Source organism: Chelonia mydas, chromosome 3 (assembly GCF_015237465.2).
Source record: "Chelonia mydas isolate rCheMyd1 chromosome 3, rCheMyd1.pri.v2, whole genome shotgun sequence".
Classification (NCBI taxonomy): domain Eukaryota; kingdom Metazoa; phylum Chordata; order Testudines; family Cheloniidae; genus Chelonia; species Chelonia mydas.
The window spans coordinates 170,208,821-170,236,650 of record NC_057851.1 but is presented as its reverse complement, the minus strand read 5'-3'; the positions used below and the strand labels follow the sequence as shown (position 1 = coordinate 170,236,650).

Genomic DNA, 27,830 nt, shown 5'->3' with positions numbered 1-27,830 from the left:
GCAATGCTCCTTAGTCCTACTGAAGGCAGTGGGATTACTCATGGGAGCAAGTTTATGCTGACACTGTTTTAATGATGATACTAGCAGTGCTAGAGTTAACTAGCAATGAATTGTACAAACTCCTGTTCCATGAGTAGAAAGGCACTCTATAGAGGGGAGGAGGTGTCCAGCCCTGCGTGAGTAGGGAGATGATGGGTTATGTGGAAGAAAGTCTTCACCGTCAAGGAGTTTATTTTCTGCCCAACTTTGGTTATGGCAATGGGTTATTCTTTGGTATGTCAGGTTCTTGTCCCAGTCCAATTCCTAGTAGACTGGTATTTGAATTACGAAAGCCACCACTGCAAATGGCACTAACTGGCACCCTGTTTGGAACTTTCATTAGAGAGGTGAAGGACTGAACAGGCCATGGAGGCTGAATTACCCAGTCACCCTTAGAGGTGGTCAGCCAGAACAAGGCATGAGGCACAAGTGGGAACAATAGCATGAAGCTTGCCCTGCCATGATGTACTTGTTCTTTTATAAATCTTGACAAAGGACTGGCTCATTTCCAGGGCTGTCAGGCTAGCACCTAACACAAACACTAAATTCTCATGAAAAATGAAAATTAAAACAGTAATTTTTTTGGTAATATTTCATGCTAGGCCTCAGCTGGAGTACTGTGTCCAGTTTTGGTCACTAATGTATAGACAGGATGAAGAGAAACTGGAAAGGATCGAGAGGCAAGTGACAAAGATGATCAAAAGGATGGAATGCAAGCCATATGAACAAAGGTTGAAGGAACCGGGTATATTTAATTTGGAAAAGAGGCGATTAAGGGGGGACATGATAACAGTCTTCATATACTTTAAAGGCTGCCATAAAAAGATGGAGAAAAGTTGTTCTCTCTTGCCACAGAGTGCAGGACAAGAGGCAATGGGTTCAAACTATAGCATAGAAGATTTAGATAAAATCTCAGGAAAAACTTCCTAACTATAAGGACAGTAGGACAATGGAACAAACTGCCTAGGGAAGTCTTGGAAGCTCCTTCACAGGAGGTTTTCAAGAAGAGACTGGATAGCCATATGTCTTGGATGGTTTAGACACAACAAATCCTGCATCATGGCAGGGGGGTTAGACTAGACCCTTGCAGTCCCTTCTAACCCTGTGATTCTATATCACACAGTTCTAAGTGTAGGTTTGGAGATGGCAGCAGGAAGAGATATTACCAATGCTCTGCTGCTGATTGCTGTCAACTCTCATTGAAATCAGTCAGAGCTGAGGTTGCTCAGCACCTTACTGAATCACATTCCACAGCTACTACAGCAGAGAGTGAAATGCTAAAGATTAAAGATTTAGGCCTAAATTTTTAAATGCATGTCTGCACTTTTTCACAAACATGAGTTGTATGTGCAAAACATCCAATGCCTGCATGCTAGTCAGGGATGATTATTCACAAAGTATAACCTCTATCCAGCAAGGCATGAGGATCAGTGTTTAATTTTAAGCATGCAATTAGTCCCATTGGCTTCAATTGAACTATTCATACACTTAATATTTAGCATGATCTTTAGTACTTTTCTGGATCAGGGCCTATATGTGCATGCAAATCCCCAAATTGCCAGCACTATTCATATTTTGCATGTAGAACCCATGCATGCAGAATCTTAGAAATCTAGGCCACAGCCTTTCAGCAAATATTTAAAACCTTCCATTGCCAAGGGAAGTATGTAAAATAACTGATAACTGCCTAGGAGGAAAACAACAATGGACAGCATGAACATGTGCTGGAGATATTTTCGCCTGCAAATTTTTTTCAAGCAAACAGTTATAAAACAGGTTTCAGAGTAGCAGCCGTGTTAGTCTGTATTCGCAAAAAGAAAAGGAGGACTTGTGGCACCTTAGAGACTAACAAATTTATTTGAGCATAAGCTTTCGAGAGCTACAGCTCACTTCACTGTACAGTATAGTACAATACCTTAATTTTCATTATTTGGTTTATAGTAGCACAGAGGCCCCCAACCTCCAGGCTTTGTACAAACACAAATAAAAGATGGTCCCTGGTTCTCTTTACTTTCTCTGTTGCAACCCCCTTTTTCTCCGCAACTAACCAAAAATGAAATGAAGTGAAGAAAAGAAAGCATAGGTTCCAACTCTTGGGGAGAGTATTGGCAATTTCAGCTTAGTTGCATCGTTTGCGCAATTTTCACACTAGTATATTAGGCAAGGGGATGTACTTCTGGTACAAAAAGTAATATCAAAGTTATGCAAGTATTTAGAATGTGTACAGGATCTACTGTAGATTAGTGCATATTCAGTGACCAAATAAGAGTCATGGGGATTTCTTTTTTTAAATACAGACAGAATGCACTCACAATCTTTAGTTATTCATCAACATTTATGGAGACTGATTGGCTATCAGGCACCAAAATGGGAATTCTGGTTTGAAGCTGTCAAGAGAATAGGTTTGATAGCTTCTGATATGTAACCACTGATATGCCTGTGGCTAGATAAAGATACATAGCTGCTGTCAATGATTCAGTGTGTGCCATTTCACATGAATGTTTCTTTGAGTCTAGGGGTATCTAGCTGTCCAGGAATCTCTGTAAAAAGGGCAACTTTGTTACTCCTTTGAAAGTAAATGCAAACCTAATGGAAGCAGACAATTAGGAACACACATACATTCATACACAAGAAAGAAATGCTGGAGCTCTTTGTAGCAGAGGTGTCATTTCTGCTTACACAAAAAATAGGTGGGAATTTTCCATTCTGTCCTCTGTACTGAGAGTGAGACAGAATAGCAAGCGTTCTCTGTGGTCTGTAGTTCAAATGAGGAAGAAGAAGAATCATTTTCCCCCTTGTATCACAATCAATACGGGATGTACCACTTATCAGTCACCCAGAGTGCAGTGTTTTGTTTCTCTTTGATGAACATGAATGAGTCTCAGTAAAGTATCAGACATTATGAATCATTGTCCTGCACTTTGGGAGGCGAGATTGCTGATGAGGCAGATATAAGGGGAATGTCTCCACTGACTGAGCTGTTAGAAATCAGTAAATATCCCGGAATTCTTTTGACCCAATCTCTATTTGTTTTTGGCCAGATCATTAGCTAGAGACATGAACAGGTAATCCCTTCTCTTTATTCTTATGCGGTGAAAGCAAGGAAAGAGCAAATTAAGGGCATTTCACTTTGGGGTAGCCCATGTCTCCTTTTCAGAGACTGAAAGACAGATTGAGGCTGATCCCCAGGTGAGCCATGACCAGAAACAAATGTTTGTGGAATATCTGCATCAGCATGTGTAGTCGTGTTAGTTAACTCAAATTAATTGGTAATTAACACTCATTGCAGCAGGACCAAAAATGCTAATCTAGACAAGGCCTGTTTGTGATCTCAGGCAGGTCACTTAAGCCTTGATCCAGCAAAGCATTTAAGCACTTTGAGATCCTCAGATCAAAGGCACAAAATTAATGATGATGATTATAATTAAAGAAATGTCAGACGGCCCTCTTGTGTAGCAAAGAGCCAGGGGTATTTTCCCATTCTATTGCTTCATTGTAAAATCATTTTGAAAAATTTATATTGTGCTATGTATACCATATATTATTTTTTATTTAAATTGAAATGTAGAGCATTCTTTTGTAATCTTAGCACATGTAACATTAAAAAGGAACAGTAGGTATGTCTGATATACACACTCAGACAAAATTAGGGTGACCAGATGTCCCGTTTTTAAATGGACAGTCCCATATTTAAGCCCTCCTGCACGTGTCCTGACTTTTTTTTCTTAAAAATGGGCAAATTGTTCCATATTTTCTGTCTCCCCCCATCCGTACTGGTGGGCCCTGCTTCTGGCCAGATGCCTGCTCACCAGCCGCCCACCCACCAGCAGTGAGTGGAGGGGGTGTCCAGTGCTGACGATGGGGGTGGGTGTGCAAGGCTAGTGGCAGGGCAAAGCTGCAGTGCATACGGCCGGCTTCTCCCCCTGCAGGTCCATCAGCACAGCCCTTGCTGCATGCCAGCTTTCAGCCAGCAAGGCCTCACCCCCTGTCCTGTTTCCAGCCAGTGCTGGCTGCGCTCTGCAGTGGCTGGTGAGTGTGGGCAGCCGCCAGGCAGCGGCCAGTTACGTGTTGCCTCTGCTACCCACCCATCAGCTATCTACGTGCTCCCCCTCTCGCTGTCCTCTCCCTGTTTTGCCCCTTCGCCCCGCCTCCAGCCCCACTTCTCCTCCATATCCCCCTAGATGGGGTATGTCCCACTCCCAGCGCTGTGTGGAGAACCAGTCCCTGGTAGGAGTGCTCTGCTCACCAGCAGCCTGGCTGCCAGGCTCCTTCCTCCGCCCCCCGCTTCTGGCTTGGCCGGTGCCCTGGGAAAGCCCAAGACCCTCTGGCCCAGTGCGCTGGCCAGGAGAAGCCAAGTCCTGTGTGTGCCAAAGCCCCACACAGCGCTGAAACAGGGAAGCCTCTCTGCCCCTCAACTAAGCTGTGCAGTGGCGGGAGGGGGAAGCAATTTCCAGCCTGTTCACGCCCCAACCCTGCAGGCTCCACAGCAGCCCCCAGGCAGCAGTTTAGCACCCTTTTCACCCACCCCACCTCCCCCGCCCTGGGTCCTGCCCCCAGGGAGCATGGGGCTGCTCTGTCCTCTAGGCACCCTCCCCTGCTGAGCCACCTCTTTGGCTGGGTTCGCTGAAGCCCCTGCAGTCAGGTTCCCTGGGCCCTGGTGCACAATGCATCCTTAGGGCTTAACCCCCTTCCTGCCCACACTCTAGCTGGGGGATGGAAGAAGGTGGCTGGGTTATGTCGGTTTCAGAGTAACAGCCGTGTTAGTCTGTATTCGCAAAAAGAAAAGGAGTACTTGTGGCACCTTAGAGACTAACCAATTTATTTGAGCATGATCTTTCCTGATCTACAGCTCACTTCATCTGTAGCTCACGAAAGCTCATGCTCAAATAAATTGGTTAGTCTCTAAGGTGCCACAAGTACTCCTTTTCTTTTTGGGTTATGTCGGTGTCCAGCAGCCTGGAAGTGTTAGCTGCCTTTCAACACTGTGTGGGCAGGAAGGGACAAGCTGCTTCTAGCCACAGGGGAAGGAGGGGAAAGAGATGAGCTCTGCAAAGACACTGGCCAGGTCATCCCTTCCCATCTCCTGCCTCCCTGGTGGCCAGAAGCAGCTCTCTTCCCGTCTCTCCCGCACAGTGCCAAAAGGCTGCTGCTGGCCACAGTCTGGTGTGAACCCTGGCAGAAATCTGGGGTAGGGGGGCATATGACCCTGTGTGTGTGCCCCCTGCTCCCACATTGCCTCGGGAAGACATAGTGCCAGGTACCAGGAGAGGTGGGTCCGTCCAGGGGGCCCAGCCAGACATGGAGGGCGGAGAGCGCTGGGCAGGGAGAGTCAAGTTGTTCGATCACCTCCCGTGAGTGAAAGAGGTGTATGAGAGTGTGGGTATGTCACCTCTCCCCATGTGAACCCTAAAGTCTTAAAGATAGGTAGGTAAATAAAAAGAATCCAGCTACGCAGTATTTCTTTTTAACAGGGCTCAGTCAACTTGATTTGAATGTTTGTACTGAATAGTTCTGATTGCCATTGAACTTGCTTGAATATGAGTAATTTTACCAGGTGTCCCGTATTCAGCACAGGGCAATATGGTCACCCTAGACACAATGAATTAGATGTGTGATTTATAAGGAAAAATCAGATGAAATTGTACAAATATTTCTCCTTTGAACAGGGTCTGATTTAGAAATTGGGGTGTGTTAGGTATTCACAGATTTTTAACTATAACATTAATAATATTTTGAGCTCTCAAACAGATTCCATTTCAGGTAGCAGGGGCATGAGGAAGAATCTGGGTAGTTTTACTCCATACATATGGCTGAAACTGTTAGTGCTGTGAATGTTTCAAATCCTCTCCTAGGCCCAGAACATTCCCTTACCACAGGAAAAGCACAGTGGGGAAGGAATCTGGGATTAGGAAGTCTCCACAAAGCTCTCTTCAAGGGGTGCCCTGTACCTTATTACAGCAAGGGCTCTTGTGTTTGCTAGGTTTGATTGCTTGGCTTTCAGGATGGGGGAAGATTTCAACATTTTATCAAAGTATGTGTTTGAAGAATCATCTCTGAGCATGCTCAGCTGGCATCTGCTAAGACTTCAACAGAGAAAGTCATGCCCACTTTGTGACAGGTTTGCACATACTCTGTCCAGCCTGATGCTCCCAAGGAACTGCTGCTCTTAGGCTGCTGCTGGGACAGTTTGCAAATGGGAAACTGAAAATTCCACCAAAACAAGAAAAAAGCAACCATGTACTAACCTCAAATACAGGATAAAATTACAAATGTGAATAAAAATACATCCTTGGTTTTTGGGGTATCACCACAATTTTAACAATATTCTGCAAATCATAATTTTTCATGTTTTAAAAAATGTTTTTCTCTCTCCATTACAAAGATAAGCCATCAAAGTGGAAACGTAAGTGCTATTGCCTTGTTAGCACAGCCTTGCAGAAAACATTTGCAGGCTAACGAGTAATAGTAGCAAAGATAAGACTCCACCCTTTTCACATTGCATTCGCCTTACTGAGATAGGAGTCTATATGTGACAACTTCTAAAAATATTAAGTACAGGCCATTTTTCAATTTAAGAACAAGGAAATTAAAGGGGCGGGGAGGGGGAACAGCATTAAGCTAATTTTAACATGGTCCAATAAAATCACAAAGTTAGGAAATGCAAGAGTTAAAGTTCTAACTGCAACAATCATTCAGCCATAGGTATGTATTATTACTATTATTTGTGAAGACCTGTCCATGCAAAATGTATCATACAGAAAGACTATTGAGCCCATGCGGAAACCCACTGAAGTCTATGAGGATCTGCCCAGGCCTAGCAGTCGACTTGGACATTCTACCCACACACCACAAGTTGCAGGATCAGGGCCTACCACTGAACATCAAGGTGTTTGCATACCCAAACTGCATGATCATGTGACAGACTTTATGTACCCTTGTCTTTCTGTATACCACCTCCTCCCTAATGTTTATTGCCCTCGATCATCATCTAATACTAGGTTGTAAATTCTTGCAGGAAGAGATCACTTCTTCCCATTTTGCCTACCACACTTCTGGGTGTTTTAAAAATAATAGACAATAATAAAACTGACTCCCACTGACTTCCCTGTGCAGGATTAAAATGCAGAGCAATATGCTAGTGTTTGTTGTAAAGTATGTGCCATAAAACAAAGGATATGTGGCTTTGTTAAAATTGCTTTATGGAACCCTAAATTTTGCATTGTCTGATGTTTTGTGATTTTTATCTGTGTCACCTGAACACTGCATTAACCTAAGTTTGTGCTTTCAATATACATACTTGGGAATGGGGTGCATGGGACTTGGCCCATACTTTGTAAAGGACTTTTGAGTTCCCTTCAGGATGAAAGGTGTTATATAAATGTAACGAATGATTATGATGTCATTACAATGGGGGAAATCAAAGCCCCTATTTTTTTGGAACATAATTATGTTAATGATTTTGTTACAATTATGTCAGTACTTCCATTATAACCCACTTTTTTCATGAATTTGTATTACTCTGAAAAAGTAGTTCATTATAGGCTGAAAGCTGGCAGAGGAAATTATAGACTAGAGAATTCTTTTAAAAGAAATATTTAAAAATAGCTTTATCTATTTTTAAACTCAGAGTAAAAAATATAACCTGGTTTTTGCACTGGTACTGCTCAAAATTGACACCGTTGATCTGGTAATTAACCCTACCATAATGGCTATGGGTATTATGAAAACCAGACTTTTAAATGTGTAAGGAGTTTAAAGTTTAAAGTGTTTGACGTAGCTATTTTTCCAAAAGAATTTTCATGATACTACTTAGTTCTTCTGTTGCAAAGAAAAGTATCAATATCCTCATTTTATGGATAAGATACAGAAGCATAGAGAGGTAAAGTGACCTGCCCCGGTCACACAGGTGGTCAGTGACAGAGCCAGAAATAGAATCCAGGTCTGCTGACTCCCAGTTCAGTGCTGTGGCCACTGCGCCACACTGCATCCTAGCAAAATTGTCTAGGACAGGAAGGCCCCAACCCTGAAAACACTCATGGAGCTCGACACACGGTGTTAAATTAAGTACATGCGTAAGTATTTACGGAATTAAGGTGGAAGACTATTTTCTGCTCTCTCATGTGTGCAGTAGATTTTTGTGTCATGCATGGTAAGCAAGGTATTGGAAGGACTGACAATAGTCAATAGTGTGTTTTGAAGTTTCAAATTTTTTCAGTACTTCAGTATTTACAATAGCAAATCATTAAAATGGGCCAGCTGGATTCTGAGAGAAATTAGGTCCATCTAGCTATCACGGTGGTGAGTGTGGCGTATAGAATAAAATACAGTGAAGAAAGGTATACTTATAATGTTTGTTTATATCATCAAAGCATTGTATAAATATTAAGTGCTATACACATGCTGAATTATTTATTATTATTATTAGAAAAGCAAGCCCAGAAACCTAAGTGCAATCCAAACTCTCCTGCATGATACCAACCAAACACACAAAACTGGTCCCAGAGAAAAGAGCCTTATGATTTTCAAAAGGCAGTTCTTGGTTTGCAGCCAAATATTGAGATGTAGGTTGAGTCAGAGAACAGTAAAACTATAACTCACAATTCCCAGGAACAACAATTACCTTTATGAGATAGGGACATATGCTCCCCTCTAAAAAATATTATGTATGCACATACATAGAGAGAAAGATCTAAGATGTGCAAAAAATTTACTCTGAAAATAAGCTGCCTGTGTTTCTACATAAGTGGCCTATCCTGCAAACCCTTCCTCATGCAGGTATTTTCACTGGCCAAGATTTTCAAAAGTGACTAGTGATTTTGAGTGCCTAACCTGAGACACCTTAGAGGGGCCTGATTTTCAGAAAATCAGCCCCCTCTTAGGTATCTCAAGCTGAGCACTCAAAATTACTACTTAATGTAAAAAATCTTGGCTCTTGACTTCAATGGGATGACATGGGTAAGTAAGGGTTTGCTGGTTCAAACCATCCAGCCATGTAAAATTTGTATTGTAGAAACCACCTGGGTGTGAGGCTTGCTCATACATCCTCTGGAGAGATTAAACACCTGGAGATACTAACCAGATTGTGGCACTGAGATCTGCTTGGGGTATGGGGCAGGGCATCAGGGAACTGATTATGACTCCCTCACACCTTGAGCCAGTCTGCCACAGCCCTAAGCCCAATATAGGTTAGAACAGCCTAGCAGTTCAAGGGAGCTTATGTCAGCTGAGAATTCTTGGAAAATATTGTGGTTTGGCTCTACTCCATTTGACCCTCTATGCTAGGAGGGTGAGGGAAGGCTGGCACACTGGATGAACCCCCAAATTGAAAGATACAGGGTCTTTTTGTTCCCTTTGAGCCACAGGAGCAGGCCAAAGAGAAGAAAGTCATGTCAAAGAATCTGGTTCAGTGTGTTGCAGACAATGCAGAGCACTGCACTACTAGACAAACGACTATGGCAGCAACCATAGTAGGTGACCGTTATACGTTATGTGTAGAAATACGCAGCAAGTTTTTATGAACCCTGTTGTAGCCTGAGATGAAAGCCAAATCCCCCCACCATTTGCAGATGGCCTTTTTTATGCTTATATAGCCACTGAAACATTTTTATGTTTGTCACACTAGGTACAGGCTTCTGCTGATAGCAAGTTAATGATGCTCAAATTAGCAATAAGGAGCTATTAGTTTTCTGTAGTAACTTAAGTGGAAAAACAATGTAATTCTCCCTTGATTCTTCCCATATTTTGCCAGGCTACTTTACTTCTGGAGTGTGCAGATCTTTTTCAGATCTTTATGGGATCGTCTCTGTGTTTTAGGATAGCTTAGCACCAAGGTTTTTATCTGTGTATCTCGTGGCAGGTTTCTAATGAGTAACTATGCTTTTTAGCATGTGAGTACATGGCTCATAGTAAACTTTCAATATTCTGGGCAGAAATAACTTACTAGTGGCAGAAATTAGCACCTCCAGGTGGGATGGTATAAGTGTTTCAGTGGAATCCTAAGTACACCTTGGCCATCTGCTAATGACTGGTGTGTGGGCTGCCTTAGATTTAAAAAGGGCTTGAAAAAGCTTGCAGCAAAATTAGACACCCTGATGCCCTATTCCAGATGATGCCACATATGTAATAATGCAGTGAACTGCATCTTCCCACAAGAAGTATCTCTGGTGTTTGGCTTTTTCCAGAGTTAGTTCTAGTCATGCCTAGTGCTGGTTCCTATAGTGTCTTTCCTCCTGACCAGATGGCTTGCTCTGTAACTTGGTGAGTCATTTTTATAGTAGATTCTTGTGGATCTTTGCCCTTTTCATGCTTTTACTGCAAAGGGAGAATACATGGCCATGAGTGAGTATACAGCGAGTTAAAATTCAGCTTAGGAAGGTTTAAGGGACTCAGTCATGACAAAAATCATATTCAGAAATGTTCTTGCCTATTTTATTAATAGAATTTTTGATTATTAAAGCTGGAATAATTTAAGTAACCTGATTCATCTTTAACCATGTACTGCATGCTGTTTATTTACTCCTTGCATTTGCTTTGGGCCCTGATTCAGCAAGGTAATTAAGCACATGCCTAACTTTAAGCATGTAAATGGTCCCACTGATGCCACATGCTTAAAATCGATATTAAGTACCTTGCTGCATCAGGGTTTCCTCTTGGCCAATGAAACAATTTCATTGCCCATTCTATTTTTTATTCCAACATAATGACAAGTGGGATGATTATGATGGAATCTGAGTCTTGAGCAGGAAGAAAGGAGCAAAGTATGGTGTTCCAGAGGCATTATAAGAGCAGTTATAGATACTGCAGATCCTCAGCTGGTGTAAATCCGAGGAAGTTGGGTTGACTTCAGTGCTAAGTTACTCCAGTTGATGATCTGTCCAACTGTACTTAGAGTAGTGAGTGCCTGACAATAAGAACTGTTTGAAGGAATTTGTTTGTTTGCTTTTTAATTAAAAGTTGTGTTTGGGGGCTCTGTGTATTTATGATCCATTGCTGGGAAAGAAGGATGTAACTCAGGCAGGTATAAAGGCCTCTGACTTGGGAAAGCTGCAAACAATGAGGTTTCAGAGAAAAGCTATAGAAACAGCCACCGTTCCTTGTACTTAGAATGACAGAAAACAAGAAGCAAGCCAGTTCTGTTTTGTTTTTGTTTGTCTGAATGCTCTCTGTGTAAGACTGAGAGCCATTACTACTCATGAGAAGATGGATTGGAGGCAATAAAGGTATATGACATGGTGAACTCTGTGAACAGTTAACAGAAAGAGTAGCAGACAGTGGAGTTCCCAGAGGAAATTCGGGAAACAGAAGTGCCTAGATGCTAACAGGTTCCAATAACGGAACGTGACCAGTGTGTAACATGCAGTGAAATGTGCCTGTTTCTGCAGAACAGCAGCTCTGAGAAATGTGAAATGCTCCATTCATCTCAGTGGGTGCTAACTCAGAAACCCAGTGAATACGTGATTGTTAACTCCCTGTTAACAGTTTTTTTCACCTCACAGCCACAAAGGCACTCAGTCAAGTCCAAGGAGCCTAGCAGAGCTCAGGGGCTTCCTCCTCAATTCGACTTGCTGCCAGTCTGGGTTTTACCCGGACAGTCCAGTTTTTGGCTTGTGGGTTCAAGTGCCAGTACAACCAAGCTCAGAAAGCCCAGTGGGGGATCTGAACCTTAGTGAGAGAAGGCAACCCCAGGGATCCTAGCAGAGCCCCTGAGCCTATTCGGACTTCACTGAGACAGATTCAAGTCTAGACAGCATGAGCGATCATATATGAACATCTACACAATTTACTCTGAGTAGAGGTGACTCATGTGGGTGGAGCTTATCTTATGAGCGGAGAATCATAGAATATCAGGGTTGGAAGGGACCTCAGGAGGTCATCTAGTCCAACCCCCCTGCTCAAAGTCGGACCAATCCTCAACTAAATGATCCCAGCCAGGGCTTTCTCAAGCCAGGCCTTAAAAACCTCTAAGGAAGGAGATTCCACCACCTCCTAGGCTAACCCATTCTAGTGCTTCATCACCCTCCTAGTGCAAACATTTTTCCTAATATCCAACCTAAACCTCCCCCACTGCAACTTGAGACCATTACTCCTTGTTCTGTCAGAGCTCAGAAGAGTATCACCACTCCCCCCCCCCCACCCCTAATCTGATCCATAGGGATATTACAAGGCTTAGTGTTAGGTCCAACCCTATTTAGTTTCTTTACTAATTGCCTGGAAGTGAGGGTAAACCATACACTAACAAAAATCACAGATGATAATAAACTGGAAGGGGAGGACAGATAATGAAGGAAGATAGCCTACAGGATTAGAAATATGGGCAGAAAATGGAATGGAGATATAATTTAGAAAACGCAGACTAATATGGCACATCTGGAGAGAAATAATCTGAAATACAAATATTCCCTGAAAGGCAGAAACCTAGAAAGCAGTAAAGTCTAAATCTGGGCCAGATTCATACAGGGTTGCACCCTGTGAGATGCAGGAAAAAGAACAGCCACTGACCACCCCCCTTTCCCCAACAAAATCCAGCCCCTGGCCATCCCAATGCCACCACCTCCTAGTTCAGCTATAGCCAACTATTAGTAAAATGTTTTAGACAAACACACACTAACACAATCTGTATATTTTATGTTGTTTTATCATTTTTTTACACTATCCTAACATGCCATTGCAGTCTGGACTACAGGGGGTCTGATTGCAGAGCGCTCGAATATGTCCCAAGCTGAAAAAACAACAATGGCAAATTAAATCTTTCAACTAGCAAGGCAGTACAAAATCTAGCCAGGCTGGTTAAAAACTGGCCAGCTGGCTGGCAACCCTAAATTCATCCCTTCTGTAACTCTGCTTAAATCAATGAAGTTTCAGCAGGGACAAATCTGGGCCCTAGGATGAGAGTGGACAGCAAATGATTTAGGGGTTGGCAATGTGATGTGACAGACAAAATGGCCAATGCAATTTTACACTTCAAAGGCATAGAGCAAAGAGGGGATAGTCCTTCTCGGCAAAGCTTTGGTGATAGTACAGAAGCAACAGTTCTCTGCATTTCAGCTTCAGAAAGCCAGGACAAATGTTAGGGAGTTTAGAAAAGAGAAACAAGAATAATTATAGGTTTCAGAGTAGCAGCCATGTTAGTCTGTATCCGCAAAAAGAAAAGGAGTACTTGTGGCACCTTAGAGACTAACAAATTTATTTGAGCATAAGCTTTCGTGAGCTACAGCTCACTTCATCGGATGCATGCAGACTAATAAGAATAATTATGTGTCTGAGAGGAACTGGTTTCTGAGGAAAGACTGCAAGAGCTAAATATGTCCAGCTTGGCTAAGTAGCCACAAAGGACAATAGGAGACAGATGAAAGCACATGAGCTGTAGCACCCCTAACAGGAGAAACTCTTTTTCAAATAACATTTTAATTTGATTTCCTCCAAATGGCTGGCAGATGCCTTGCACTCTGCTGGGCTAACCCTCAAGCATTTGAGACCATGTTGTGATGATCTGAGCCCTGGTTTGATCTCTATCTATAAGCAAAAACCATCGTCAGAATGTGTCAACTTTAAGAAAAGCTGTTTTTTCAAGGGGCTGTATCTCAGGAACCCTTAGTCAAATGGCCCAAAATTTAGATCACTGCACCCACACCCGTCATGAGGCAAACCAGATTTAAAGGCAATCTGATTAACTGTATGAATTTTAGAGCACTTAGAACAGCCACGCTTTAAACAGAAAGCTAGTCTTAACTTTAACTATAGTAGAGCAGTCATTCTGCTATAATGTAACGGAATAATATATGCATAGATCTGAATACAAAAATCTGCCTCACTCCAGAAGCCTGTATATTGGAATTCTTAGATTAATTAAAACATCCAGCAAACACCAAGCAATGGATACAGATAGGTCTATTAGTAGCAAAATGTGTAATACTCAGAAAATGGAAATCTAAATTTTCTAAAATGACTGCTCAGTTCAACAAAAACAAGCTCCCTTCTCCCCAGACTGCAAGCTGGGAACTTGCTGCTTTATTCAACTGCATCATAGCAGAGTGTATGTGTGTGTTGGGGGGAATTCCCATTTACAGCACAGGAAATAAGGAGGTATGAATGAAGCATAGCTCCATCTCATAATACTTCTACATAACCCAGTTAATTATATTATGATCCTATCACTTTACTACACTAAGATGCCACCAGTTTACACAGAATAGTTGAAAGAATTGTCAAACAGAGCTGTAATGAAGAAAATAACTTTACATAAGTGAGAAAATGAGGGAAAATGCAGTATAATTTGGTGTCACATGGAAGCATTAATGCAGTTATGACATAACATGGTGCATACAAGATGTTCTACTTAATGTTTTTTTAGATTATAGTTGTAACTAGTATACATTGAGCATCATGGTCATAAATTGGGCTTTTCTTGGGACTAAATTTAAAAAAACCCTAAAAATTCATGAAACAATACATCTGTATATTTGCATTCTTTTGTCCTCTCATCAATAACATTGACCGCTCTATTAATTTAATATCTATTTTTTTCCTTTTTCAGTATGTTTTTCTATTATTTGGGGGGGGGGGAACCTAAATGTTTCATAAATAAACTGGACAAGTTATTGGCAAATGTCCTGTAAGGAGCACTGACAGGAGGGATGTACTAAGTCATCTAATAAGTCTTTTCCAGCTTATTTCTGTGTCTCTGTGGAATTTGGCAATCTTTCCTGCACTTTTATTTCAGTTTAAAATAAGCTGTAATTGTGGTCTTGTCTAAAACTTGGCATAGATCAAGTTTATGGCACATAGATACACAAATATAGTAACTCATTTTCTGCATATTATATCCTGCCATTTATGATGTCTATGGGAATAGTTCTTCATCAAACTTGCCTCCAGCTCTTTTTATTGGCATCCATTTGCACACAAGTTTTATGTCCTCATCTGTTTTTCCTTTGTTTACTATATTTTTTCTTACTCCTTTCTCTTCAGAAATAGGTAATAGTTATACATTATTAGTATAAATATAAAGACTTATCTAGTTCTGTTTGTCTCTTCATTGAAAATTAAGTGGTATATATTGATGGGGGGATATTATATAATCATACAGCCACTTACGTGGAATACAGAATCTTGATCTGTGTATTTCGGTTGCCTCATTAAGGCCATTTTACTGTAACCCTAGACCCACTTGGCAGCACCAGGTCACTTGTTTCTGATCGCAATGAAAAAAACTGAATGCAGCATATTTTTCCAGGATGTTGTTTTCTCATCCATTTCAGTTTCCAGTTCCCATGAACTAGCTCATTGCTGTTGTGTTTGGATTCACTACACAGCAGGAAAATGTTTAAAACATTTTAAAGGTTTGAATAAAAAAAACCCATTTCTCTTCACATTGGGCCAAATCTTTAGATCCTGATTTTATTTTTACTCAGTCTTTACTGAGGCAAATCCCCACTGGTTTCATTGGGCATTTGAGTAAAAACTGAGGGCTACCTTGGTGAAAAGCTGTAACTTGCATTTGGGTTTGAGGTGGGAGAGTCCCAGGGGATAATACTGCAACAGAAGCTCAGTCTAGAACAGTCAGCAGAAGATCGAGAATGCTTATTGATAACTCCAAGAAGAGCACCAGGAGAGAGCATTCTGAAATGATAGTGTTGGCTGGCTCCACTGACCAGTCAAGAGTCAGGTCAGGACCAGGGCCTCACTGGGTATGTCTACACTGCGATAAAACACCTACAGCTGGCCCATGTCAGCTGATTTAGGCTCAGGGTTCAGCCTGTGGGATTATTATAACATTGTAGTATATTGGAATTGTTCTGGAGCCTGGGCTCTGGGGGGGGAACGGTCCCCAATTCTGCACTCTAGCCTGAGCTTAAACGTCTACACTGCAACTTTATAGCCCTTCAGCCTTAGTCCCATGAGCCCAAATCAACAAACATGGGCAAGCCATGAACATTTTATTGCGGTGGAGACGTACTCATTCTCACTCCCCTTTTTGAGAGGCTACCTCAACTGGTGGCAGTAATCCAGAGTGGAGTCTCCATTCCCTACAGAGATACAGGTTTGTCCCTGAGCAGGGCTGAATGATGGGGAAGAATCTTTTAATCCCCCACGCATACCCATCCTGGGGCAGCCACACTCGGGTCTTAATTACTGCAGGATTTCATCTTGGTAGGGGTTTATTCTATTTATTATTTATGTATTTATTCATTCATCCTTGGTGTTGGGGTAAGTAGTTTGATTTATCTGGTAAACTGCCCCTGAGGGAGAGCCAGGGCTTGAAGGGCTGATTGAGGATTGAGCCCAGTTGAGAAGGAACAGGTGGCTCTGGTAAAAAGCCAGGAAGTTGGTAGTAGAAAGGGGCTGCAAGGGAAGTAGCCTATAGCTACTCCCTGGGAGAAGGGAGGTATCTTCTGGGGCTTTGGAGTTAAGTAGTCTGCAGTTCCTCCTTGAGGGGGGTGGATGTTTTGGCTGGTAAATCCAGAGATAGGGAAAGCCCAAAGATGTAGGAAGGCATCCAGGGAAAGAGCAATAGGATCTCAGAGAAAAGAAACTACAGTTGTTAGACAGAGGGTCTTTGGTCTGGAATCCAAAGTAGAGGTTGGACCCAGGTTCCCCTAAAAGCTATTGGAGAAGTGGACACTTTGGACAGTGAAGGGAAGACTGCCACTTTAGATGGAAATCCTTTGATATCCTGGAAAGGAAGGACTATAGTGACCTAGCCAGAAGATCAACCTATAAAAGAAGGAGCATGCTGGTGCCAGAGAGAGAGGCAGCAGGGTATGCGAACAAGCAGCAGAAAGGGGCATTAGACCTAGTAGGAGCTAATCCCTAGAGAAGCTAGGAAAGGGGTTCTCAAACTGGGGGTCTGGACCCCTCAGAGGGTCACAGGGTTATTACATGGGGGGTCATGAGCTGTCAGCTTCCACCCTAAACCCTGCTTTGCCTCCAGCATTTATAATGGTGTTAAATATATAAAAAAGTGTTTTGTAATTTATAAAGGGGGTAGCACTTAGGGGCTTGCTGTGTGAAATGGGTTACCAGCACAAAAGTTTGAGAACCACTGAGCTAGGAGGAAGTGCCCGAGTGGAACCCTGTGACACCCCTCCCCTTCTTTTAATCCAAGCCAGCATTTGGGAGTGAGGCTTCATCTACAGGGAAAAGCTGTGCCTGTTTAACCATGGGTGTTAACTGAAACTGATTTAGTTACAGCAGGGCAAATGTATGTGGAATATATTTTCAATGTTATAGTGGCTTTTTTATTTATTTAGCTTAGGTCAATTGGGAACAGGCTTGAGCTAAACTGCAGTAGGTCACTCTTAAACTGAGATAAGAGTGTTCGTGTAGGGTTTAAACTGGTTTAAATGAATAGGTTTAAAACCCAATTTAATTTAAACTGGTTTCACTTTCCCATGTGGACAAGGCTCAAAAATCAACTGGGAGAGCCTCTAGCTTGAGCTCTGTAGGCTTCCTTCTGTGTGTAGCCAACTGTCTGTCTTCAGGTGTTTTTACATTCATTTCAGCTAAACCAGAGGTTCAGATGTGAAAACTAGCATATCAGGGGCGCATTTCTCCCACTTCAGGATATGAGCAATGCCCAGAAGTTGTTTATATCCTTTGGTGGAAGAATCTGGCCCACCAAGGGCTTGATTTTCATTTTTTTCCAGAAATGATGATCACTAGAAATTTAAGTCAGTGGATTCCCAGCACTTCTGAAAGTCAAGTGTGGATTTGTGACAATCCTGAAAGCCTATGAACACCAGCCAACATAATAGAATGGAAGTGGATTAAACTAAATGTGGGCGAGAGCTTGCCTTTCAGTAAAGGGCATAATATATGTTGGCTTTTTTGCAGTACTGTTCCTTTCTATAAACACAATCTATGTACTGATCTGAAGATACTCATTTTGTATAGGTAGGCAGAATTCTTCAGACTAGGTTGACAGTAGGGTCTGCTGTCAACCCTCAAATGTTTCACTTAGTACAGAGAGAGGTACAACGCATGACTTTGGCCCTTTTATCTGCAACATACCCACATTTCTATGAACACTTCACCCTACCCTGAGATAACTCACTTGGAAAAATCTGAGAAATCAAGTAGGAACTGCCCTTGAGGCGACAGGTGAGGAGTTCCAACAACTGTCTAGTGGGGAAAGAATGGCATAATTATGATTGCTTTAATAAATACTATACTTACAGTGTCAGCATTAGTAAAGAAGACAAACTGCCTCTAGATAAGTGGAAAAGAGATAATGGGATACCTTCCCTTAGACCTACATACAAGTTTCAATACAGAAACTGCAGGGCCTGACTGTCCCCGTCCCATCCCCCACATCAGGTGCATATCAGACACAAAGGTATTGGCAATAATCCAATCAAAAAGCTAGTCAGGGCGGGACTGAAAAGTACAATATCTGTTACATATTATATTTATCACACGGTGTGGCAAAAATAAGAAAGACCTTTCCCTCCCTCTGCTTTGCTCAGCTGTGCTGAATGTCAACTTGGTGCAACCAAGGCTCTGGTGCCTGCTATCTCCTTCCCAAGTTGCACCAATAAATAATGCATTTATTAGAAAAGTCTGTGCTTTGTATAGTCATAGCCGGCCAGATCCTCAGCTGATGTAAATCAACATAACTCCATAGACCTCAATGAAGCCATGCAGATTTACACCAACTGAAGATGTGTCCCATCATGAGCAAGGCTGCGTTAAAGCCCCGGAAGCATTTCTGCTTTCTTCTGTCCACTCTGTAGTTTTGAATTCTGAAGTCTCTAGAGATAAATAAAATGGTGAAGACACCCAGGAAATCTAAAGGGCCAGACTGTAACATATGGATTAGTAATTTACTCCTGGAGTAATCCTATTTACATCAATGTGATTACACAAGGAGTAAGGTGCTTTTTCTATGTGATTACACATATGACAGTTTGGCCCTTAATGGGATTAGGATATGTTAAGCAAAGAGGATGTTGCTAACAGCTGTATGAGGCAGTGGAGAGGCCCAGGGATTCAAGAAACCCAGTCACAAACAGAGAGATCAAAGAGCCTCAGTCTTATGGAAATGAGAGCAGTGAAGCTATCCCAACACTCTGGCACAAAGGGAGGCACTAGCTGATAATATGATAATGTCAGACAAAACAACTAGTTTCTTACCTAAACAAACAAAGGGACAGAAGAAAACAACAAAACTACACAGGGAAGCAATAAAAATGTTCAGTATTCAAATATTCCATGACTTGAAGACTTACATTTCAAAGGCTGGTTCAGCTGCAGAGGAGACTGGCTTAGCAGGAAACAATCAGTTATGGGCATGGAGCCTTCACAAACAGCTTTGCTGGCAAAATGACTACCAAGCATGGACAATTGAGAGTAATGTTTCTGTATTAGGCTTAAACTAGGAAGAATCCAGACATTGTATTTCATAAGACTGAAGGATCTAGCAGCAAATGCAGTGTTATTGAACCAGAAAGCAAGAGTCTGCCAAATGTAGATAATACCAAAGGTAAGGTATACATTCAAAAGACTAGCCCATGGTAATTCTAATAGCATTACTGAACTCAGAGGATTGGTGCTGGCATCACTGGCATGAGGACTTAAAAAGGGCATTCTCAGGCCAGAATGTTATAATTGTGTGTGTGCAAAACTGGCTGCATATGATGCCCACACAGTTACCGCAAATGTGTGCACAATTGCATCGTGAGCACTCTTGTGTATGCTGTTAGAAAAGTCCTCCATGTACAGGGAACAGCAGCAAGGCTTCTAGGGGTTATACGCAGTATAATTGCTACGGCCTTACAGTATAAGATTTCTCAAAGCAGCATCTCTGTTTAACCCCAGTGTCACATGTGCATTTGTGCATCCTGGAGACTGAATATTGTTTTACAGGATTCACTCCCTTTGAAAGCTTCCAGTCTTCTAACTGTAAAAATGGCATTTCTCTTTGCCTTAGCTTCAGCATGAAGCATGTCAGATCTCCAAGCCTGGTCAATCAAGGAATAGTCCTGTACTTTTCACAACCACAAGGCATATCAGAGGGCAACAAAATCAGAGTTATTTCCAAGGGGTAATAGCATGTTCCATAAGGTGTAGGAACAAATAAACCCTTCTTTCTACTCAAATCCTAATTATTCTAAAGTAAAACAATGTCATAGAAAATATAATTAATGAAATCTGATTGACCTATTCATTGTGAATGATATTATTTGATTAATTTGTCCCTTTTTCTCTTTGCAAATTCTCTATGAGAAAATCATGGTTTTTGATTAATTTTCTCATTATTTGAAATTTTTTTTTAAAAAAATTATAAACATATCTGAGGTTATGGAACATTTGCAAGCTGGGTATAATGAGTGTTCAGTCCACTGTTCAGAAATTTATTATTTGTTTGTTGTGACTGGGTCACCTAAGTTACATAGAAACATTTATTAGAGCATCTTAATTAATTCACCTCTTACAGTTTGTATGGCAACTTCCACCTTCTCTGTATGTATATATATATATATCTTCTTACTGTATGTTCCAGTCTATGCATCTGATGAAGTGGGCTGTAGCCCACGAAAGCTTATGCTCTAATAAATTGGTTAGTCTCTAAGGTGCCACAAGTCCGCCTGTTCTTTTTGTGGATACAGACGAACATGGCTGCAGCTCTGAAACTGCCATAGAAACATTTCTGTTTCTTGACTGGATGAACTAGTTACTTTTGTTTGTGTGGAAGCAAATTTATTTTGGTCAAGGAATGAATTTGTTTAAATTTGATTAAGTAACCTTCAGTTACTGGCCCATAATTCACTGTAAAACTGAATAAACAACATTTGGTTAAGTTATTGTCTTTCTAGTGAATGAAAATGGAGTCCTAAGAAACTGAATTGAAATATGGGGTTTAATTCAGCAAGCTGGTTGAGAAGAGACTCTTATCCCACTCAACCAGCTTTAGCTCAAATGATATAGTTGAAAAGGCCAAACTTACATAGACAAACACCAACCACATTCATACTATTATATGACTGAGATAGAGACAAAAAGCTGTCTAAATCTTCAATACCTATATGGCTCAGAGCATGCATATCAGAAGCCAGCAGAGTGAAAGGAAGTTCGGCTCGTTCAAACACAGCAGGTTCAGCCTCATGGGGACTAACAATCTATGCACTCTATGCAAGGATTTGTAAGGCCACAATATGGTAAAATATTCATATTCCGACTAGGCATTGCAAACTGGATTTGCAAGCTTCTTTGGAGCCAGTCTTCAGTCATAGAGTGCTGCAGGCAGTAGTGTCTCAATAAAACACACCGACAAATAATTCTGATTGTTTTTGTTTATATATTTTTACCTCAACGTTTGTTCTGATCTGATCATTTATTTTCTCAGAATTTGATCATAGCCCCCCATCCAGACCTTATCTAGCTAAAGAGAATATTTAAAAAACAAAAGAAGTTGTTTCTCTGAAAATGTTTGAAGGATAATTGAATGTTCAGTTTTAATTATTAGTTAACATTGCTAAGTACTTTATATTAGAAAACCCTGTTTTCAATTGCTTATAACTTTGCTGAACTTTAACTGTTTAGGCTGAAATTTCCCATGCTGGGACTCATGCCTCAGACTGATTTTTAAAAGAAAGTTTAAGCTAAAATTTTTCAGCTGTTTCTGAGATTGAGAGTGGGGAAAATCCGTTGTTTTGTTCATGTTAAATTATTACAACTGTTTCACTGAGAAACTCTAATGCCTCTATGCTTTGGATTAGTGAATTGAAATTTGAGCCTGATGATAACGATGTTCCTTTTTTCATTCCTGTGAAAATCCACCCAAATTTGGCCAAGCTATAACCTTTTGAAAATTGCAGTTTGCACATGTTCAGTAGAGGTTTGTTATAGTATGGGACTTAAAATTCTCTGAAGCTTGTCTGCCCTGAACATGCTCCATCCCTCAATGCTCCTGTGTATGATCAGACTGCACAGGTGCCATCTCTACAAAGTGACTGAGCATGCTTCATCCCAGAGCTGAGCGAGACTTTTCCTGCAATTTCTGTTCTCAGCTGCCAGATGTAGCATAAGGCATCAGAATGCAGAGCAGGGAGATGGTCACTCCTGTCCTCCTGATACTCCCACGCCTGCTGGTGCCCAGGCAGCAGGAAGGAAGGAGGAAACTGCCTGACTTGAATGCAAAAGGTGAGACGCAGTGGGGGCTGTGATGACAGTAGCTGGAGGCATGGGGATACTGACAGGAGGCAGGACAGGGGCAAGAGCTAGGACAGGGGTGGCCAACCGGAGCCTGAGAAGGAGCCAGAATTTACCAGTGTACATTGCCAAAGATCCACAGTAATATGTCAGCAGCCCTGCATCAGCTCCCCCATCCCGCTCCCAGCACCTCCCGCCCACCGGCAGCCCCACCGATCAGTGCCTCCCCCTCCCTCCCCACACCTCCTGATCAGCTGTTTCATGGCATGCAGGAGGCTGGGGGTGGGGGAGGAGCGAGGGCATGGCAGGCTCAGGGGAGGGGGTCGAGTGGGGGCAGAGCCAGGGGTTGAGCAGTGAGCGTCCCCCAGCACATTGGAAAGTTGGCGCCTGTAGCTCCAGCCCCGGAGTCGATGCCTATACCAGGAGCCGCATATTAACTTCTGAAGAGCCGCATGTGGCTCCGGAGCCACAGGTTGGCCACCCCTGAGCTAGGGGAATAGGAACGGTACTGGGTTTATAATAGTACCAATGGTGCCGGGCCCACACTGGGAAGGGGCCCTTACAGACCTGTCTAACTCATCCACACAGCCAGGTCTGTCCCCTCACCCGAGGTGATCCAGCACTGAGGCCTGGCTGTGTGAGCAGCTCCTAGTCAGCAGATACCGCTCGCTTATAGGGGGCTTGCTGCCAAGCGCCCAGACTCTGCCATGCAGGCTTTCGGGGGTCGTGTCCCCGGGGGTCTGTCCCGCTGCCCAGCATGGCTATGGCTCCGAGCGGCCTCTGCTCACTGCCACCTGTAGGGCCCCGCCCACCTCCTCGGGGCCATGCCGCCTGGGACTGGTGCAGAGGCCAGGCTGGTCTTGGCAGCTGGGAAGAGGGGCAGCGCGGGGGGCTTGGCTGGGCCCCACCAGGCAAGTGGATCCTGAAGGAGCCTGGCCCAGGCAGGCCCTGCTCCCACTCTGGCCTGATTGATCGCACTGCTCCCGAGGGACTGGCCCCAGCTGCGCTGCCAGCTCAGCCTGCCCACTCTGTGGGGTGGGGGGGGTGCCGGTAGGGATGCCAACTCTGATTGAAGCTATTCCGGGAGATATTTTTTTTTCCAACATGAAGTAATGTCATTTTCTTAAAATAGTCTATTAAAATCTCCCAGATTGTTTTCAATAATCACTGGGAAATCAGTGCCGATTCTCGGAGACTCCAGGCCAATCCTGAAGGGTTGGCAACACTAGGTGCTTGCCGGTGCAGGGTGGGGGAGATTTGTTGTGCTTTAGGGCACTGGGCAGTGGGAAGTCTGTGTGGGGCACTGGGCAGTTGTGGTGGTGGGGCAATGGGGGAGTCCTGGGAAGTGGGTGGTGTCCTATGGGCAGGGTAGTGCTGGGTAGGGTGTATGTGCAAGGCACAGTGCAATTGTAGTGGGGGGTCTGGGCGGGGGGTGCTGGGCATAGGAGGGCGGAGGGAGCACTGGGCAGTGTGGCGCAGTGCTTGGCATGGGCCCACCCCTGAGGGGAAGGGGCACACTGGCAGCCCAGGGCTGGGCCAGTGTGTGTCTGGTGGCTGCCTTTGCGCTGGCTGGGTGGAGCGGGGTTGCCCCCGCCATGCCATAACCCATTGCCCCTGGCCGGCCCCTCGCTCCGGGGATTGATCTCCACCCCCGCACCATGCCCCATTGCCTCCAGGGGGGCCCACAAAAGGTTAATCTGGCCCTGGATAGGAACAGAAGATGGGACCATGCCAACATCCAGGAGGAGAGGGGACAAGAGCACATGAAAGGACAGGGACAGGACCTCAGGTGGGGAGCAGGGAAAGGAGGAGAAAGGGGCAGAAGGGTCTATAACCACAAAAGAAAACTCCCCTCCAGAACCCAGAACTGAGGCCATGATTCTTTAATCTCAACAGTCCTCTGCTGTCAGCAAATAGCGGTGAAACTCACTGACAAAGTATGCATTTCATCTTCCTCCAGAAGCTGGTCCACAGAGGGATGACAATGTACTCTTGTTACAGATTACTCCATCAGCTCAAGCAGCAGAGGTCTGTGCAGTGGATCCAAAGATTCCAACTCTGCTGATGATCCATGTGGGTGTCAGTCTGATGCCACATGATGGAATTTCTGTTCTTCAGTTCATTCAGGGCAGAGGCCAGACCTGCCCTGGGGATGAATCAGGGCTGTGTAGTGAAGGAAGCCATTTTCTGTAGAACCCCTGCCTCATTTGTTGCAGAAGTTAGATGTGTAATGACTGAGACAGAGAATTTCAGGAACCAAAAGGATGGTCTCATGGGTAAGTCACTTGAATGCAACCCTAGACAAAGAGATTCTACCTGTGCCACAAAGTTCCTGTGTGATGCTGGGCAAGTCACGTAAACTGAAACTTTGACAGGTGGCCATTATTTGAGTGTTCCTCATTTTCTGGGGTCCTGACTTGAGAATCCTGGGGTCTGATTTGCAGAAGTGCTGAGCACTCACAACTGAAACTAAAGTAAATTGAAGGTGTGCTTTGAATATCTTAAGTGCTATAAAAATGTTAGATACTCTGAAAAATCAGGTTCTAGATTTCTTAAATTTGGCACCCAAAATTAGTGGATACTTTTGACAATTTTGGCCCCAATTTGTCTGGCCCAGGACCTCACAGGCATTTAGGCACCTAACGCCTATTGATTTCAGTGGGAGTTAGGTTCATAAATACCTGTGAGGAACTGGGCCTCTGACATAATTCTCCCATCTGTAAAATGGGGATAACACCCCCATTTCACTTCACAGCAGTGCTGTGAAGGTGAATTAATATTTGTGAAGTACCTGGGCCACTTTACTTCTGAAGAGAGCACCCACATAGGAGTTTAATTTTAATTAATGTGCTTTAACTGCACATCTTTAGTTAATTCATCTTCACTTCTCCGAGTGCTTTCAAGTAGACTTATCCCTCTCCCATCCTCCCCCTTATCCACCCTTCCCCCCCTCTCCCTGGCATAGTTGAAGGCAGCCTGAGAGACGCCTCCTGCTCACAGCATTCCATCCCATACTCCTCTGGGGGTGAAGAAACTATTTCTGTGGCTCAAAAGCCTTCAGGGAATTAGGACAAAGGTTTTCTGTCAAGTGTTTCATTGTTTCATCACTGGAGGTTTTCCTTTGCTTCTATCTCTTTTATGATACCAGTCTTTTCTCTTGACTAAAGCTTTAATGGAAGATCAAGCTCATATGGAGGGCCTGATTCTTCACTGCCTTGTACATTTGCACCTCTCCAAAGGAACTGTAATATTCTACCAAATTGGAGCAATAGTTTTATAGCTATTTGGTCCAGCTGTAAATGAGAGTGAAGGTGTACAGCAATGGAGAATGAGTCTCTTCTCCAAACAGAATGTCAACTGTCTCTGTTATTAAGCCACTTCCACCCTAGTTTGCCAAGGCTACGGAGATTCCAATCCTCTCTCTTCCGATGGCCAACACCTCTCACTGTTTTTGATTAACCTTAAGGGGGCATAGCCAAAATAAGTACCAGAGCTCTATTGTTGCCTGGCCTGCTACACCTCCAGCCAGATGTCCTGGGCATTTGGGATATTTGGACAGCAGCTATCATCAGGAAGAGCTCCTGCTCCCCACAAAAATGCTCAGCATTTTGATACAGAATACTGATCTGTTTTGTGCAGAAGTATTACTACATAATTAAAGCTAAATTACTCATCCATTCACAGGATTGCTAAAGGCAGCAAGATTCTCTCACTGAAAGCAGAAGGAAAGACACCTAATAATGCCATTACCTTCCAATGTTCAGTGAATACTTTAGTTGATACCTGAGCTGGCTCCAAAATCATATTCACCATTCCAGCAAATGTTACACAATGGTACACATTACTAGCAGATAAAGCAAAACCTTGATCCCCAGCTGCCGGTGGCTAAATTAATATCAGTATAAATAGGCTGATTATAGGACACATTTCTGATTATATGCTGTATTTGACATGCTGTGTAATTTTATATATTTTGCTTGTGAAGCACTGAAAGAATAAATGAGATATTTATTTTTAACCAAATATATCTATCATTTATCTACCTGGATTTGTAGTTGGCATACAGTGGAATGCAAGGCTTGCTGTGCTGCTTGATATGCAACAAATTCCAAAAAGGGGGTTTGTCACATCCCTACATAACCCATATTATCACATTGAACCGCCTTATAGACTGTTAATGCTACATTATCCTTTTGTTATGATTAGCTGAGAATAATGGGCCATTTCCATTACATAACACAATATATAGTCATAAAAGACCATCCTTATTCACCAAGATGGCTCCTACGCCTGGGTTCAGTACTAGTCAATATTTTCATTAGTGACTTGGATTATGGAATGGAGAGTATTTTTATAACACTTGTGGATGACATCAAGCTGGGGGAGGTTTCTCGTTTTTTGGAGTACAGGATTAGAATTCAAAATTAACTTGACAAATTGGAGAATTGGTCTGAAATTAACAAGATGAAAGTCAATAAAGACAAGTGCAAAATACTTCACTGAGGAAGGAAAAAGTCAAATGCACAACTACAAAATTGGGAATAACTGGCTAGGTGGTAGTTGAAAAGCATCTGGGGGTTATGGTGGATCACAAATTAAATATGAGTCAACAAGGTGGTGCAGTTGTGAAAAAGACTAATATTCTATATTGTATATTAACAGGAGTGTCGTATGTAAGATACAAGAGGTAATAGTCCAGCTCTACTTGGCATGGATGTGGCCTCAGCTGGAGTCCTGTGTCCAATTCTGGGCACCACACTTTAGGAAAGATGTGGATAAACTTGAGAGTGCCCAGAGGAGAGCAACAAAAAAATAAAAGGCTGAGAAAACCAGACCTATGAGAAAAGATTTAAAAACCCTGGGTATGTATAGTCTTGAGAAAACAAGACTGAGGGGGACTTATTAACAGTCTTCAAACATGCAAAGTGCTGTTATAAAAAGGACTGAACAATGGCTCTTCATGTCCATGTCTTTTACGACTAGACAAAAAGTAAAGGGCTTACTCTGCAGCAAGGGAGATTTAGGTTAGATATTAGGAAAAGCTTTCTAACTATAAGGGTAGTTAAACTCTGGAACAGGCTTCCAAGGGAGGCTGTGGAATTCCCAGCATTGGAGGCTTTCAGAACAGGTTGGACAAACAGCTATCAGGGACAGTCTAGGTTTTTTTGGTCCTGCCTCAGCTCAGGGGGTTGGACTTGATGACTTCTAGAGCAGTGGTTCTCAATCTTTTTGGGCCCAGGATCCATTTGTAAATGTTTATGACCTGTCCCAACCCAGTAAATAGGGTGTTTTCAGTCAGATCATGCCCCGTCCCAGGAGGGGTTGGGTCCTGCCCGGCACTCACCCAACAGCAGCAGCTCCTATGCTGTCAGGCTGTCTGGGTTTGGTTCTCTGCTCTGGATGTTGTAACCTCTGGGGTTGCAGCACCACTCAGGTTTGGCCCCACTGCCCTGACTGGACCAAATTTGTATGGGTGGAGTTATGACCTGGCTCTTGGGGGTGCAGTGACACTCACTCAGATTTGGTCGTCCCAGACTCCTGTCATCATGATGGCTAGGCTAAACTTGAGTGGCGCTGGGACCTCAGAGGTCACAGTGCCTGGGGCAAGGAGGTGAGCCCAGCCAGCTCCCTGGGACAGGAGC

The 27,830-nt window shown here is 43.1% G+C and overlaps 1 long non-coding RNA gene across 1 annotated transcript in view; it reads left to right on the top strand.

Annotated features, from left to right (window-relative positions):
• Window positions 1-26,186, top strand: part of LOC122465213 — a 59,539-nt gene extending 33,353 nt beyond the window's left edge. The window contains exons 2-3 of the long non-coding RNA XR_006289883.1: window positions 22,047-22,179; window positions 24,149-26,186. This is a non-coding gene — a long non-coding RNA (uncharacterized LOC122465213). The remainder of the gene's footprint in view (window positions 1-22,046; window positions 22,180-24,148) is intronic.
• The last annotated feature ends 1,644 nt before the right edge of the window (window positions 26,187-27,830 follow it).